This window comes from Leptosomus discolor, chromosome 15 (genome assembly GCF_034619465.1).
Source record: "Leptosomus discolor isolate bLepDis1 chromosome 15, bLepDis1.hap2, whole genome shotgun sequence".
In the NCBI taxonomy this organism is placed as follows: Eukaryota; Metazoa; Chordata; class Aves; order Leptosomiformes; family Leptosomidae; genus Leptosomus; species Leptosomus discolor.
This window is the reverse complement of record NC_141405.1, coordinates 3,635,676-3,652,271: the sequence shown is the minus strand read 5'-3', so window position 1 is coordinate 3,652,271 and position 16,596 is coordinate 3,635,676.

The following is a 16,596-nucleotide window of genomic DNA, read 5'->3' as shown; positions in this document are numbered from 1 at the left end:
AGATTTTCACCCCTAATTCGCTTGGAGTATTTTGCCGTCTGCTTTGACCTAAGTTAACCCAACAATATTCAGAGGGGCTTAAAGAAGCAGCAAATGTGGAGGTGTCCTAAGTCAGAGTGGCTGAAACTTTCAATTTTTTTCTGTTGCAACCAAATAAGATGAAAGAAAATACATGGGACAGCTTCTGTTGTGTGGTTTATCTTTTAGTCTGGAAGTCAGGAGACTGCACTGCAGACATTTCTGTCTAGCATAGAGCATAGCATAATTAAAATAATATTCAGGTTTCTGTCTCTACAGGCACTATGGGCTACGGTGTTACTCATCGATGGTTAGATCCAGCCAAGCTTAGCTTCTTCTGAAGCACTAATGGCTAAATTGGAAAGAAGCCAACCTGGCCTGCATTTCACCCAGTTTGACCATTGATTGCTTTAACACAAAATATTAGAAACATAATGGCCATGTCAACATGTTTCTCCTTCACAGGAATATTCTGTCAGTCCCGTTTGTCCAGGGCACATCCCTTAAATTCTACAGCCAAACAAAACCTTCCTGTTTTCTAATCTCATGAGCACCTTTCCCATTTGGTCCTCTCTGTGGTTATGTGAAGAACTTCTCCTCTAGCAGAGGTTTGCTTAAAAGAATGGACTTTCCCTGCAGGGTCTGGGAAGGAAGTCTTAGGGATCATCAGAGCTTACTGACACTCTAGGTGCCCTCTTGGTGCACTTTCTTTATGTGCTCAATAACAGACAAGATTTGAAGGCAGGAATCCATTTTTCACCAGCTTGGTTTGAGAAGCTGCCTTCAGGGCTGCATACTGTTTGCTGAGGGCTTTTCGGGCTTCCTCTGAGGTGTGGGAAGTGATTCATTTCTGAAGATGATGTAAACCTTTTCCTATTACAAACTCCCTGTTTTTGCAGAAGCTTAAAACACTAGTGATTGCTTTCATCTTTTCTGAACCTCTCCATTCAACACATTATTATCTTGGAGGCCTGTGACCTTCTGTACCAAAAGTCTTACATTTGTTACCAGGTATTGGGATATATATGGCATGTAAGTGATAGAATCGAAGGCAAAATGCGTATGGTTTGCTGTATCCTTCTGGACTGAGCATTAATAGCTAGTTTGCTTGGAGCTGCAGGGGTCTTAATGGCTCAGGTGATTCTTCCTGCATCTGTAGTTTTCATTAAAATGTCTCTAATCTGTTTACAAAGGAAGTAACTGTTTCGGTCCACTGTTGAGATCTGGAAACCAAGCAGAGAGCTTCACACAGACTAAAATTTTTAGGTACTCCAAGGAGCCTTCTGGATCCACTTTCTCCCTTTTGACTGCACAGAAACTGTGTAGCCTGAAAAGCTGCTTTCCTAAAGCACCCCCCTAACTGAGGGGCTTCAATGTAGGCAGTGTGAGTCCCCCCACCCCCTTGAAGGGTTGCCCAAGGCTGCCCAGCAGGCCAGTGCTGGAAACAAGCTTAGATCTTGTGGTCCCAGGTTCCTTCAAAATGAAAATAACTTGTCCTGCCATTGAGCTGAGGGGAGAGAGAGAATAGGAGAAAGGAGGAGAGAAAGCACCAGCAGCTTCATTCATGGGGGGGATGCAGGCAGTGCCAAGGATCGTTATGAAAATTCTTCCTTTTCATACGATACTAAACTCTCTGCTTGGCAGGTCCCCTGATGCAGTCAGTGTTTTTAGTGAAAATACACGAGGTACTGAATTCTTTAACCTCAGTTCATTTCTCATTATGTGACTCTGTTAATAGTCCTGGGAAATACACAAAAACCCCAAACCTATGTCTGTGCTTCAGCGGGGATCTCTGACTTGATGTTTAGGGTGGCTTTTGTCAGTGAGTCTACTGGAGAAGAGGAAAAAACACTTTTCAAAGGGAAGAGGGATCAGGAAGAGTTGATTTTTCTGAAATTAATTAGGCATTGAAATCAAGGCCAGGATTTGGACCTCATCTCCCTAGATATATCTACCGTGCAACTATCTCTTTAAACTTCAGGGGTTTGAGCTTCGAATCTTTACAGGAGTGCTACTTATCAGCTCTGGATTTGATTCAGTTCCTTCCAAATTCAAGACTTTATTCACTGACAGTGAATCAGCAAAGAGAAGGTTGACACAGCTTAAGTGTGGAGTTTGCTCCCAAGAAGTTACTGCCCATGAGGTGGGGCCACAATAAGTGAGAAAGTAGGTGTTTCTGGTCTGTCACAAATATAAGTGACCTGAAAGGAGGCATGGAAGTGCAACAGACTTCCAATACTCTGCAAATAGTGTTGAGCAAAACAAATTTGAAGGTGTTTCAAATACACCTGCTTTACCTCGTTGTTGCACTGGGCTAGGAGCAGGCTCACAGTCAGCTCTGCTGTCTGAAGTCACCGATGAAAACTGTGCAACTGCAATAAATTTATTGCTTATGATCATGAGCAGAGCTGCAGGAGACTGGATGGTGATTTATGGTGTTGCAGCTATAAATTTTATTCCTATCTCCTGGCCTGGGTGTATTTCATCTAGAAAGCAATATTTGATTAATAAAGAATGATTTTTTTTCAAAAAGCCAGTTGATCATAACTGTTTTACCACATCAGCCGCAAAGTAGAAAAATCATTTAAATCTCATGGTGAATGTTGTATTATTGCACATGAACAGTCTATAAGACAGAACTTTTGAACAGAAATTCTTAGTCCATAATTTTAGTTGACAAATAGCAATCAGAATATAGCCATGGCCAATTCCCAGAAAGATAGAGAATGAAATTTAATTCCATCAATAATGTGCCAGACATTATGTGCCCTGTTTTTAAACAGCCGTGTCCTGGGAGACCGGATGCCTCTGGTCATGTAGAACTTGATGTATTATGATCAGAGTGCCTGATTTATAGTCCAATGGCACACACATACCCAAGGGAGAATGAAGCCTCTGTTGAGTGGAACACTGGTGGTGGACTGAAAAGATCATGTTGTAAATGCATCAGAGTGGTACAGGTTGAGAGAGTTGCCTGTTGCATGGAAGTGTGAAAAATGAAGAAAAGAGGTACAATGGTTTGCTCAGTGTCAGGCAAGAAGTATGTGGCACTGATGGAAAATGACCCCAAATATTATATGTCCAGTCCCTGTGTCTTCATCACTACTCTGACTAAAAACACTAGCACTGTAGAATCGCTGAGGGACACGTTAGTTCGGTCCTGTCTCCAACAGAATCAGTGGTACTGGAGCATCTGTACGGACCTCTGCTCCTGCTGGCTCTCACAGACGATTGGTTTGAGCCAATACAAACTAACCAGAAGTTTCAAGCCTTGCTCACTCTTTTTTTTTTTCCCTCCTCATTCTCATTTTAGTTTTGAGCATGACGGCTGTAGGCTGGGGTTTAAGGCCATTCATGGCTGTACTCACAGCACCTCAAGGCAACCTCTATTTGTGCATATCTACAGAAGAAGAAGAAAAAAAGTTCCATTTTCCAAAAATTCCTCCCACTTCCTCTTCCCTGCCTGTGCCCCTAACCACTGCTGTATATGCAGTTAATTGAAATGGTGTTTGTTTTATCTTGAATAACCTTGTAATTGATTGAGGTGGTGGACAGCAAGACTCCAGAGTCATTTACATACCTGTGCATAAAGCAGTAATTTCTAGGAGGCTTTTCCACTGCCTTTTTTTTTTCCCCCTAAAGAACTATACTCCCCTGTATGTGCATGTTTGCATGTGTCTATAGCTCTCTCTATAGATATTCACATTCATCTAGATCTCCCCACAGTCCATTCACTCTGGCTGTGACTGTCCATTTGCTGCTCGTTGAGATCTTATGTTACCTGGGGTGGTAAGACTCCTGGCACTCTTCCCTCCAAAAGAAAAACAGCCTGATTGGGGAGTGCTTGCTTCGTACAAGGCCTCGATTGTGTGCGAGTGCCGAAAAAGTAACAAATGCAGTTTAATTACGTTGGATGCTTGGTGGCTGGTTTGCAAATCTTTTATTTGTTTTGAGAAGTGCCCCAGCAGCAGCACTAAATTTTGTGTGCATTTAGGGAGCCTAATATGCCACTTATGCTGGGGGAGGGAAGACGGTCTAATTAACTGGGCTGCTGTCAAGCTAATAAACTAATGGAGAGCTTAAACAAATAAAAAAATAAAGGAAGTAGACATGATGGGGGAAAAATAAAGTGACTAGACATGAAGTCTTACGACATGCATTTCCACCTTCCATGAAAAGGTGTCCTTGGGCACCCAGAATTTTGCGGATGAAGTTTTATGTATCGTAATTCAAGTCCCCATTTTAGGAGGCAAAGGTTTAGCAGATCTATCCAGGAATGAGTTACGAGAGAGGAGCTTTTCCCATCCTGCCCAGAAACCAATTCCAGCTCATCAGGGTTGTTCATTTTGGAAAAGAGTCAGATTTGCATTCATGGGACAGAGGGGAGTGGAAAGCAATCAATGTTTAAATCTTCTCTTTGCCAGGCCGAGATGTTACATAAGGTTGAGGAAAATGTTTTATTATCCCAACTAAGCCTGAAGTGTCAGATACTGACAGCATTTCAGAGACAGGATACTGGGCCTGATGGTCCAATAGTCTGACTCAGGCTGACAGATTTTCTGTTCCGCCCTCTCAGATTATTAGTTGTTCTTTTTTGGTCCATTAGGTATGAGGTGATTTTAAACTAAAAAGGTTAAAGAAGCATACGCATTAGTTTGGGACTGGGCTAAAAGAAACCTCCCAGTTCTGGTCATTAAGGAGCACCCGACCAATATAAATCTTTTCTCATCTGATTTCTCCAAGTGTCTAGCTGCCGTGATCTCATCAGCTGAGGTGGTACCCTGCTGAGTGTCTGTGGAGTACCTGGGGTCAAGCTGATTTGGTTCGCATTGTCTCTTCCAAGTCCTTCTTTGCACACGTTTCAGGTTCCGTAGTGCTCTTATATGAGACTTCAGAGTAGCATATGCCCATGTGTTACCGAAGTTTTCAGCTCATAACAGTTAGGTGGTTAGTGGCTGTTCTACCTGCCTTTTTCAAGGTTTATCTCAACTCTAGAGTTTTCATAAGGAGTCAAGGGGCTTTCAAATGCTTCTGAACAGTCGCTTGTCTGACCCAGTGTTAACAAAATACACGGTGCTCCATGTTCTTCCTCAGGAAAGTATTTGCAAATCAATATCTGTGTTCTCTGCCACCTTCACTTATCAAACACAGAGGTTCATGCTAAATAAGTCAAGGGAGCTAATGCCAGGTCAGAACTTGAAAAACATCCTTTCAAACCCTAGAGAAAAGCAGTTTTGCATTTGGAGATCTACAGAAGGTGACAGGTGGTCCCAGCCAGCGTGGGACATGTGTGACTGGGATCGCGTGAAGATGCGTGATGCCTCAGCTCTGGAGCTGAGCCAGGCTCAGCTGGGAGCAGGCAGGCGGTATTCTAGATCTTCTTGCAAAAGCATTTGAACTGTCTGCTCTTTTCCCTTTCACTTTCAGGATGAAATGTCAGCTCAGAGGCCAGTGATATTTCTTCACTGGATTTGACAGCGCCTCATGAGTGTGACAGCAAGTCAAAGAAGCAGAAAGATTTCATGATCTCAAAACAAAAAAATAAAACCACATTTTAAGTACTTATTTTCTTTTTGGAGATCTCTGCATTGACTAGTAGTTTCCTTTAAACTTGGAAAGTTTTGAAACAGAGTGAGGTTGTTGGTTACATTCTTACAGCACTCCTCATACATTCTCCACGGTGTTGCAGACAGATTTTGCAGCACATTACAGTCATGGCTACAGTCTGCCCTAAATTACATCCTCTGCAACCTTCCTGAACCCAAGGATTTCCTTCAGCAGCATGTGGTTCCCAGTGTTCTCATGAAGTCTCAAGGGGGAGGCAGCAGTCACACACAGAGCTGCTCAAAAGATTTTGAAGAAAATATTTTCTGAAGAGAAATCAAAGTCAACATTTTCCAGGAGGAAGCTTGATTTTGTCTGTTTATTGTCATTCCTAAGGTACTTCAGGTTGTTTTTGATTAATAAATCTGAATTAATTGTTTTGGCTCTAGAATCGGAATTTGATTGCCTTCAGTTAATGCTGTGCTATAAGGTGCTAAAATACTGCACAGATGACTGAGGGAAATATGTTGCTACAACGGAGGAGAAGCAAACTTTCCATTTCACTCAAGACAAAAGCTTTCATCTTTCTCAAAGGAAGCCTCTGGATACTTTCTTCCCTCAAAAGCTGAGCTGTTTCAACCTCACATCCCACCATAAGAGATGGGGAAGAGCTGGATCTGTGTGCATTACCCGCTCATTGCATGGTGTCGTTTACCATAATTACGCTGCTCGTTATTGTTCATGAGGAGCAATTTCAGTTGTAGCCTTGGGTCGCTGTTCTCATCCTCTGCTGGTCCATCCATGCTGAATTCTCCAGCAGATGGGACATCTGATATTTTTTTCATCCCTCTGTCTACTCAGCTGAAATACAGTAGCCTGTATCAAGGGAAATGGGCTTTGGTGAGGTTTTTTTAACTCACTGAGGAAGTTTTAGCCGTGAGGATTGCCTGTGACCAAGCGTTTACTCACGCTGCAGCAGTGTTCAGACTGCATGATTTCCTCAAGAGGGATGATGAATATTCAGACTAAAGTGAGTTGGGAACTCTCTATTGTAATCCACAAGCAATAACAAAACCCAAACCAAAACAAAAATCAAAACCATCTTCAGTGAAGATAATTTACATTTTTTTCTGATTAAAAAATTGTAAAGGGAATTTATAAACTCATTTTAATCAGGAGATTTGAGATTTCTTACTGGGAATTATTGCTGGACCACGCTGATGGAAAGACTTGGGTGGTTAAGAATGCCTACAGGAATAATTGTCTGTTCGTGTGTTATATTTCGTTAACAAATCCTTCTGAAGGCAGTCTCAGTCTCTAAATTGCTTGAAAACTCTTCATTCCAAATATTCATCGCTTGTGGATGGATCTGGACTTCAGATCAGATGAGAAGATATGATTAAGCAGTAGAATAGTGAACAATGAAAACCAAGTACATTTCCATAATCTGTTGATCTGACACATAACCCCTCTGTTGAAGTCCAATAGCCTTTCCCTAGTCAGTAACTCAGTCCTTTTATCAACATTTTTAGAACATCTGAAACATTTGACTAACTCTGCTTTTTAGTATAACATATCCAGGTGACATAAATTGACTTCAGTCGTAGCAGCAAGATGTTCACAAGGTGGTTTTGGTAAGTTGTGCCATATTGTGCTTCTCACCTCTTCCTTATCGTGAGCTTATTTTACATCACCTTTCTGTTTTCTCAGTTTGGACTGGGGAAGGCCTGGTTGGAAGGGAAGCTTTTAAGCTGAAGTGAACAGCACAGTGAATTTGAGGAGCAGTTTTGTGTGTGTCTGAAGAAATACAGCAAATGACTACAAGAGGTTTTAGCATGTTAGAATAAAATACATAAACTCCAATACATCTACCAAATGTAAGTCTCAGGCTTGATTCCTCTCAGTGTTCTTTTCTTTTTTTTAGAAGAAAAATAATATTTGAAGTGCGTATCTCAGCACTCCTGAAATCAGTGGATATGCTCTACTTTGAGGCACTCTCAGATACAACATTATCTACATGACAGATTCAGGGCAATTAGTAAAAAGTCGTTAAAAAAAATGCATTCAGAGTTTTTCTTCTTCCCCTCCCCTTTTTTTTTTTTTTACATTTATTTAAACATGTAAAAAATGAATTGTGCACAGATCCAGGATGGAGTTTCCAGTCTGAAAATAAAGATCAGCATTTGGTATTGCAGTTAGCCACAGATAAAGTTCAAATTTGTAACACTTCATTTAGCAGAGTATTAACCCCTTGGGAAGTGAATGGGAGCCCTTCAGTGAACAAAACTCCTCAGTGTAGAGCAGGTAAATATATATCCACACGAGTTTTGCCCCTGCATGTTACAATGGCGTGAAGGTGACCAGCCCGGCTCCAATACGTTTGTTTAACTTGCTTGGAATTAATCAGAGCACTCTGGGATTAATAATTACTTAATCAAATAATCGCTTCGTGACTCCAACACTATCTTTTTTTTCTTCCAGCAGCCTGGAAATAAGACCCGTGAATATGTAAATTGGAACTGATTAGAGGATTAGGTTTCACTCTATTTTTTTTTTTATTATTTGGAATAAAAACACCCTGCAGATCCCTCTAAGCCAAGCTATGTCTCTGAATTACAACACTAGCGCCTGTCGGCTGTGATAATTTCACTTCATTAAGTTCCAGATATAAATAGAGAAAGTTTCTTATTTTTTTTCCATGCACCACCTTTAATAAGCATGGACTGAAAACACAGGGGTTATTGATCCACACAGCTATTGGGTCTTTGCGAGTCTAGTGTAACAGTGAAAGAAGACCAAACACCTTCTACCTGTTCGCTTCTGCAGCCAGGGACAATTCATCTCTGTTGAATCCATTTTAAAGCTTTTTCAGAAACTGCCAGAAAAGCGTTACAAGAATGAAAGTGTCAGCGGCGCCATTCACAGCAATGCAAACCAAACAGGTTTGATAGGCCTGTGACAGTGAGAAATGTCCTGAGCAGGACTCAGCCAGGATTTCAAGGTTTGATATATTCTGTTAAGCACTTGGTGACCCCCAAATAACTTGGCTTACAGTGCTAAGCGACCCTAGTGTCCACCAGTCGACAGGGGAGGCGCGTGCTAAGTATCCCTGAAAATCTTCCTGGCAAAATGACGTTGTTTATGCACTCTCTTGTCTGGTAACGGACAAGACTGTGGTTTTAAAAGGTCTTGTCCGTAGCCCAGAACATGGCCCACAGTTGAGTTTTTAACCATGGGTTAAAACGTATCTACTAAGTAAGAGAGGTTTAGCATTTTAGATTATTATACATGCTTGTCTGTAAATCCAGCAGTGGGATCCCTGCTGCAGAGGAGGGAGCTCACAACCTCATCAGCAAAGTGACCATTCCTTTATTTCATACTTATGGCTTGATGCTAGGACTTATAAGGCTAGAAGCACTTTACTGAAGCTCAGAAAAGAACTCTGCAGCAGAAAAGAACCATTATTTTCACAGAATTTAATTATTATGTTCTTTCTTTTCATAAATTTGGGAATGGTTAATAGGTGAGGGCACAGAATAAAAGGAAGTTCCTAATTTTGCACTAAAAAGAAAGCTCCCTTTGCCATAAATCAAAAAGAAACTTGGAAGTGGGGGATCGCTGGGGCTACAAGTAGCTCCTAAGGACAAAAGTCCACAGATCTGTTTAGATGTTAAGTTAAAATTAGTTTGGAGGGTCTCATCTTTATCCCAGTTAAATGTCACTAAAATTCTGTAGGGAATTTGGACATGGCCACATGTGGGTAACAGCCTTTCTCTGCTCAGGGAAGGATGCCGAGTTACAAAGGTTGTTGCAGGTCAGTGATGAAAATTGCATTGGTAAATCTGTTTTTTTTCTCAATGGGGTGAATGCCAAATTCAAATACAGAGAGCGCAGCAACTGAAAACCTAGGCATGCAGGCAAAGCCACTTAGGAAAAAAATCCTGTACAGAGTCTACCTCCACCAGTCCTGGCTCCAGCAGGTAGTTCTAGTAATCCTTTCTTTTACACAAGCGTTAATTTTATTCAGAAACATTAAACAGACTTGGGAACAAAAGGTGCTGGGGGGTGGAAAAGGGATCCAAAACCTTCCAGCTTGTGGTCAGCAAGAGGGACTCTAGGCTGCTTTGTGAAACATTTTTCCTCTGTTTATAAGTTCGTTCTCTTTGAGGGGAGTGCAGAGAGAGAAGGGGGCACAGGGGACAAAACCTTCTGCACCCTGACCAAAGACAAGAAAGAGGAAAGACCATTCACTTCAGTGGATTAATGTGGCTATTTGTGAGGTCTCTGGTGGTTTACCTACAGGGCCAGGGCCAGACAGAACCAGACAGCAGGAGAGCAGAAAGGACTGAAAGCTGCCAGAGGAGCTGACGAACCCTGCTCGTGTGTTTAGCGCAGAGTCTCGGTGCAGCCGGAGCCACACCATGCTGCTGCTGGGTCCCCAGGGCGGCTGCTGCCAGCACTGTGCTGTGTCGGGCTGAGAGGCAGCTTAGGGTGAGGGCTGCACGTCTGCATGAGGCAATGGGAAAGCTGGACATGTGGGCTCAATCTTCCCGGAATTTCCCTGCATATCAGTGGATTTGCAGGTACCAATTCACCTCTGTAAGGAAATAATAAAGAGCTGCCTCCCCTCAAAGGTTCTGAAACTCAGTTTTTCTTTCCCTCTTCTAAATGAGTTTTGGGAAGGTTGACAGCTTTGAGAAAGAATGGTGCTAACTGAGGAGTGGGGAATGTATACTGGTTGTGCAGAGGGGACTCTTATGTGGGAGACTGGAAACATTAAAATGAGATCTCTTAGTTTGTGCTGAAGGAACCAAACAATACCTAAAGCAGCGCCCATGTCTTTAAAGCCATGAGCAATTAAAATTAATACATACTGCTAATAACGACAATTTCCAGCCTGAACCCATAAGAACTGATCCTATTCTCGAGACGGCACACTGAAATAACTAACCTCCACCATAGATACTCTGAGACTTGATGATATTTATTTCCATGGCCTGCTGAAAGTCAGAATAATTCTACCAGCTGAAACCAGCAAGATCACTCTAATCCCAGCCTGGAGTTTAGCTGGCAGTGTACAGTGGGAATGCCGTAGAGCCTCAAGATATCTACAGCCATGCCTGTGTGGTCAATGGTAGGGGATAGAGGGCATCCTGCCTCCCTGTTGGAACATTCCATGGTCTGAAACCGGTTGCAAGCCTACCACGGCCCAGGGCAGGTGCTGAGCTTGTTTCAGCTGCATATGCAAAAACGGAACAGCATGGTGTCTTCCTGCACGGTGACTGCGAGGAGAGACAGTCAAGTCCTGTGAAGGAGAAATTGAGTGAAATACTTGGCTGGATGCTCATATTATATAAAGTCAAGCTCGAAAGCTTTAAGTTTTTTTTAATAATGTCACACATGTGAGGCTTGTTAAGTGTTACTGACTACTAGAGTGATTCTTAAGGAATTAGGGGGGCTTGCAACTCTAGAGTAGAAACTTAGCCACTACAGCTAATTCTCCTAAGTACCTTGTGGATTGTGTGTGTTTTGCAGACATTTTCTGAAGAACCGGGACAGTGATTTCCTGGAAAAAAATAAAAAGATAAAAAAGAAAAAAAAAAAAAAGCATTGCTGTGAAACTGTAATGTTGCTCAGAGAAACCTTGATGTTTTAAACAGTATTCCCAGGTACTTTAAGGCTAGGTGTGCTTGAAATTGAAGTCTAGGAATGAGAGAACACAAACTTCATTTATTCAGGAGCAACTGGAAAACGTGAATGTGTTTCCATGGAGATGGGGTTATTTCCTTTCCCACAATTCAAATCTGTTCCACAGGTCCTGTTTCATTCTGGTCACCCTAATGTTTTGTTGAGGAGAATTTTTTGGATTTTGATCTCAAGAGTTGGCCAAGCTCCAGGCAGAACAATGAAAAAGTCATACATCACTTTAATAGATATAACAAGAAGAAAAAAAAGAAGGCAGAGAAATGGAGGTACTGAAATATGGCAGTCCCAGCACATCCATCAAACACGGAATACTCTTCTTGAGTACAGGAGAACACACCAATTAAAAAAAGTTTAGACCTGCTATGGTGTTATAAAGGCTCTGATGCCTGAGATGCCATCCACAGTTATGTATAAAAAGCATATTTTGATATTTTCTCCAAAGCATGGTGCTAGGGAGTGTTCTGTGTGCCTTAACTACTATCACATAACATTAAGCTTACAAAGCTTAGAGTTACCTCATCTAGCTCAGGGCTGTGTGGATGTGGGATCCCTCCGAGCTACCTTCAGCCGTCAAAACTATGGCCAGCTAGACCACGTCAGAAGTGCCTAGGGAAAGACAGATGTTTCAAGGGAGTAACTCGGCCCTGTCTGAGATATTATCTTCAGAAGATGGTGACAAAGACCTTAGAATCATAGAATGGTTTGTGTTGGAAGGGACCTTTAAGATGGAGGACTCATGTAGGTGTCAAATGAAACCTGAGGATAAAATAGCTTCCTGAACTGGGTGGAAGGAGAAAATGCATGTGTATTTGGTCCTATAAAGTCAAGTAGATTACAAAGCAATAGTGATACTCCTTCTACAGTGCCCATCACCTTAGTGAGCAGTCATGTTACATTGCTGATAGGCTGTGCAGCGTGGGTTGTTCAGGCACGACTTATTAAGTTTTGTGCGTTATTTACACATAGTCTGCAAAACTTGGGTGGGTCTGGCTGCTTTGACCACTTGCAGCTTTAGTGATATCAGTAGAGGTCTGTAGCAGGTGCCTAGAAAGATGGTTTGGTTCCTGTAGTATGTTCATACCATGCCCCTTTCAGCAAATCTAAAATGGGTTTGTAATAATTTTTAGCAATGTACAGGGGACCAGAAATTACAGAGTTTATGTGGAGAATATTTTTCATTGAAGACTTTTTTTTTTTCATCTCTGCTCTAAAAGTACAGTGTACACAACCTTTCTCCTCAAAAACTGATAAATGGTTTAGCCATTATTTAAAGTTTGGGAAAAGGCAGCTACAGAAATAACATTTTAATGTATTCCAGATTAGACTTCATGCTATATTTGTAATAAAGACTTGTTTCCAACATTGGTTGGCAGATCACTCATACGGACAATTATCCAAATAGCTATTAGGATACGATTGCGCTCATTTCCAGGCAATGCAAGATTGCCAGAACTCAGCTTGGCTGGTGGTTGGATTTTGGTTTGACTTTTGGAGAAAACCACAAGAATTTGTCAGTCGTCTTGGCCGTAAGGGAGTCTTCTTGTCTTGAGGCTATTCTTTTTCCTCTTCAAATATAGAAGGCAAAACATGCTCTTGTTTGGTTTGGGTTCCTTTTTATTTATTTCGTTATCTCTCACCTTAGTGGCATCAGGAGGAGAAGGCTCAGATGTGACTAGGTTAGGAGGTGGGAGACCTCTCCCATCATTCATAGAAAAGAGCAGGGTCAGTATGGGAAGAGCACATGTATTTGTGAGGGTGAAAACTGAAAAGAAAATCAAAGGTCATGAATATCTTTTACTGGGGGAAGGGAACTTAAGGGAGGGAATACTTAATGCCAAGCTAAATCAGTGTTAGTTGGGAATGGAGAGTCCCTCTCTTTATGCATTATGCTAATGTGTCGTTTGGCAGATCTGAATCATGCTGGCTAGTTTAGTCAAGAGCTTGAGTCGAAGAACACCAACTCCCTCAGAAGGAAAAAGATCTCTTTGTGCCAGGGAACATGTTCTGTGGTGAGATGATGTAATTGTTTAAGTCACAGTTGCAGTGATCAGGAAGCTTTTTCATGTTGAAAGATAGGTAGGCCCACAATGGTCCATGAAACTTCAAGTAAATCCAACTGTTGCCTTTTCTAGAGCTTAGAACAGAAACAAGTTCAGTATTTATTGCCAGTCTAGTGTGGCTGCTGCTTAAACCAGCAGACAGAGCTTGGGGGGTGGTGTGTCGCTCTGTCCCAAGACTTATAATAGTTCATTTCAAGACCCTAAATAAGGTACTTCAGTGATGATGCTTAGTGTTCTTCCCTTTGTAAAATGGAGATAATAAGTCTGGAACCAAATCATAAGCACTGCATTGTTGAAATGAAATTTATGAAAGGTGATGTGCTCCTCGTGGTGACTTGATAAAGGATCCAAAGCTCCTTTGCTCTTCTCTGTTTCTGTAATCAGATAAAAGGCTTTGGATAAACGCATCACATTAGCTGCTAGGAGGTGCCAGGAGTTCTGAAAAAGTAGCTTTCCAAACTCTCTTTCTCAAGAAGAGGAGAAGGTCCAGCACTAAAGCATCTTTTTTCTTATTTACTTGTCATGAGTAACAACATATACCGTGTCGTAGCTGAACAGCGAACCACTGCTTCAAACACAGAAGCTGACAAACACGGTGGCAGTGAGGCTAGTGAAAATGAAAACATTTATAGGACAAGACTGTCACAGGCCCTTTGTTAAAAATAATCTCAAGATCATCTCTGAGCTCCTGTTGGGTCTGCCTGTAAAGACTTTTCCGTGGGGTGAATATTGCAACATTTAATGGGTAGAAATCCTGCCTCGCTGGCTGTGCTCCAAAACAATGACTGCACCGAAAGGGCTGAGGCATATCCTACCAATGGAGCAGAAAATTGCTTCAAGGCTAATAGCAGTAACACCTTGGCGAAGCAAACACTGTAATTAGCAATAAAGCAGCCCCCGTGCCCAATAGGTCTATTGTGCCCCGTATATGATTTTGCTTTTTGGTGCGAAGGGGAAACGTGTGTGTGAGCGAGAATGAGTGTGTAGAGGTAATCCCCGTCCAGTATGTTAATGATGAATGTGCTGCAGTTGGCATAAAGTGGAACACGTGCCAAGATGAGGCCCTCTTGTTCCTTCCAATCCCCCACCTACATTCTCCCAAACACCACATTATATTTTTAGCATTTTTATTTTCTTGGAAAAATATATAAACTGCAGTTATAAAATGTGTTTAAACAAATGAAATGGAGCTAGCAGGTGTACAAAACGTCCTAAAACGCTTCCCATGGCTGCAGTTAAGAAAAAAAAAAAGTAAACTTAAACAGTTCCATAGTGGAAAAAAACCCCCTCTAGGTAGAGTATATAAATGTCATTTTTTCACACTGCACAGTCACTTTCATTTTTGACTCCTAGAATCTTTTTTGTTTTGGATCTTCATTTCTCACACAGATTAAAGGGGTTAGTTCTCCTGTTGCCATCTGTGGGGAAACAGTATGCCAGAGGTACCACTATTTTAAATTCCGAGATCCCCAGCACATCACGTGGAAAGGTAATCTGCAAAGCTGTGAATGTGTTCTGTTACTTACTATTTTTGTCATCTCCATGTTGAATCTGGAGAAGACTTAGGTTCAGTCTAGAGATTATTTATATTCAGGATTTAATTTTTGTAGAATAGGGTTGCATTTACAAGCTTAATCAAAACTGAAGGACTGCTGGCAGTGCACATAAAAATATAAGCATATATATATAGATTTGTATATATGTATGTATACATATAGGGAAGATGTCCGTCCAAAATAATTTATAATCAAAATACACCATTAGCCAAGAGACAGGAGGCTGTGCAAAAAAAGAAAATAATTCATTCCAAGTAGAGCTGGAAATAGGGTTTTGTATTGTACTTGTGCTGCCTGATTTGGTGGAAGTCCTATAGGAAAGGCACTATTTGCGAGGTTAAAATTGAATTATTTCTAACTTCTCTTTGCCCTCTGTTTGCCCAGTGGATTTGATAGCTTGAATTTTGGGTAAGACCTGTCACTAGCTCCTTGTAACAATTGTGGAGCCATTTTGGCATAGGGAGGGAAGAGGTAGGCTTCTGTTCGACAATGAAAAGTGACATTTTTATGTCTGATGCTGAACATTTCTCTCTGCCCACCTAAACTCTGGTAAAATTTTTGAATGATGAGGACTGTTGAAAAGGTTTGGAGATGTCTTTCTCATCTATTTTCCTAAAACAGTTCCCATCTCAGAATCTTTTTTATCTTATTTTCATCTCATTTTTGTTTCTGTCTTTTTCAAAATATGGGGAATTGGTTTTATCTGTGTGTGTGCAATTTGAGTTCTGTCCACTTGAAACTGAGATCAGGATAACATCAAGATATTTTGCTATCCTGGAGATGGCTTTCGTTGTCATGCTGTCCTTTTAGAAGTTAGTTCTAAGAAGGACTGTACTACAGAAAGAAATATGTAGGGAACCCACGCCCTTGAGGTAAGAGATACTCAAAGCAGATTTCTTGATTCCAGCAATATATTCGATCCTATTTGGCATCCTTCTTGATTTGCCTTTGCTACAGCCTGCTAAAACTCACTTATTCCAGGAAGCCACATTCTAGAAATAAAGCCCCCATCCATTTTTAAAATTTCTCTTTGTAGCCTTCAGCTAGGCAGTGTGGTTCTGTACCAGTCCAATAGCCGACTTTCTTTCCAGCAATCAAGGATAACAAAATACATTATTTTTAAATTAAACAAACCATTTTTTTCCATGGGAAATTACTCAGAGTGCAGTAAAATGTGTCACGTTCATATTTCCAATCTTTCTGAAGCAGTTTGGTTTTCTAAGTAAGTTTTTTTAATGCATAAGTTTCATGCAAGATCAAAATTTATTGAAACACATTTTCCCATCCCTGCTCATTTGTTTAAACCTAAGATATCTTATTTAACTCTGATAGGAATGTTGTATCAACTATTTTTACAGGAATAAAGTTCACAATCATTATATGAATTATTAAATAAAAGTGGTTTTGAGTAATTAATTTTTTCAAATGAATACTAAGTTTCAGCTCTGCATCTCAAAGTATATTCTTGATTAATCTCGCCTTGAACAGTTTTCTGAAATGCTTGGTTCAAGTCCCTCAATCCTGTTTACTTTATTGAACACCCACTGTTACTTTAAGTATGTTAAGTATGATTCACCAGCCTCGCAGATATGAGTATTAACGTGCAATGCTGACAAATGCATATGGATGGATTATTCCCAGTTGTTTTTCTTCCAATTATCTTTTAATGGGTCATTTTCTTCTGAATGGGTAATTCCTTCCACCACTGCTCT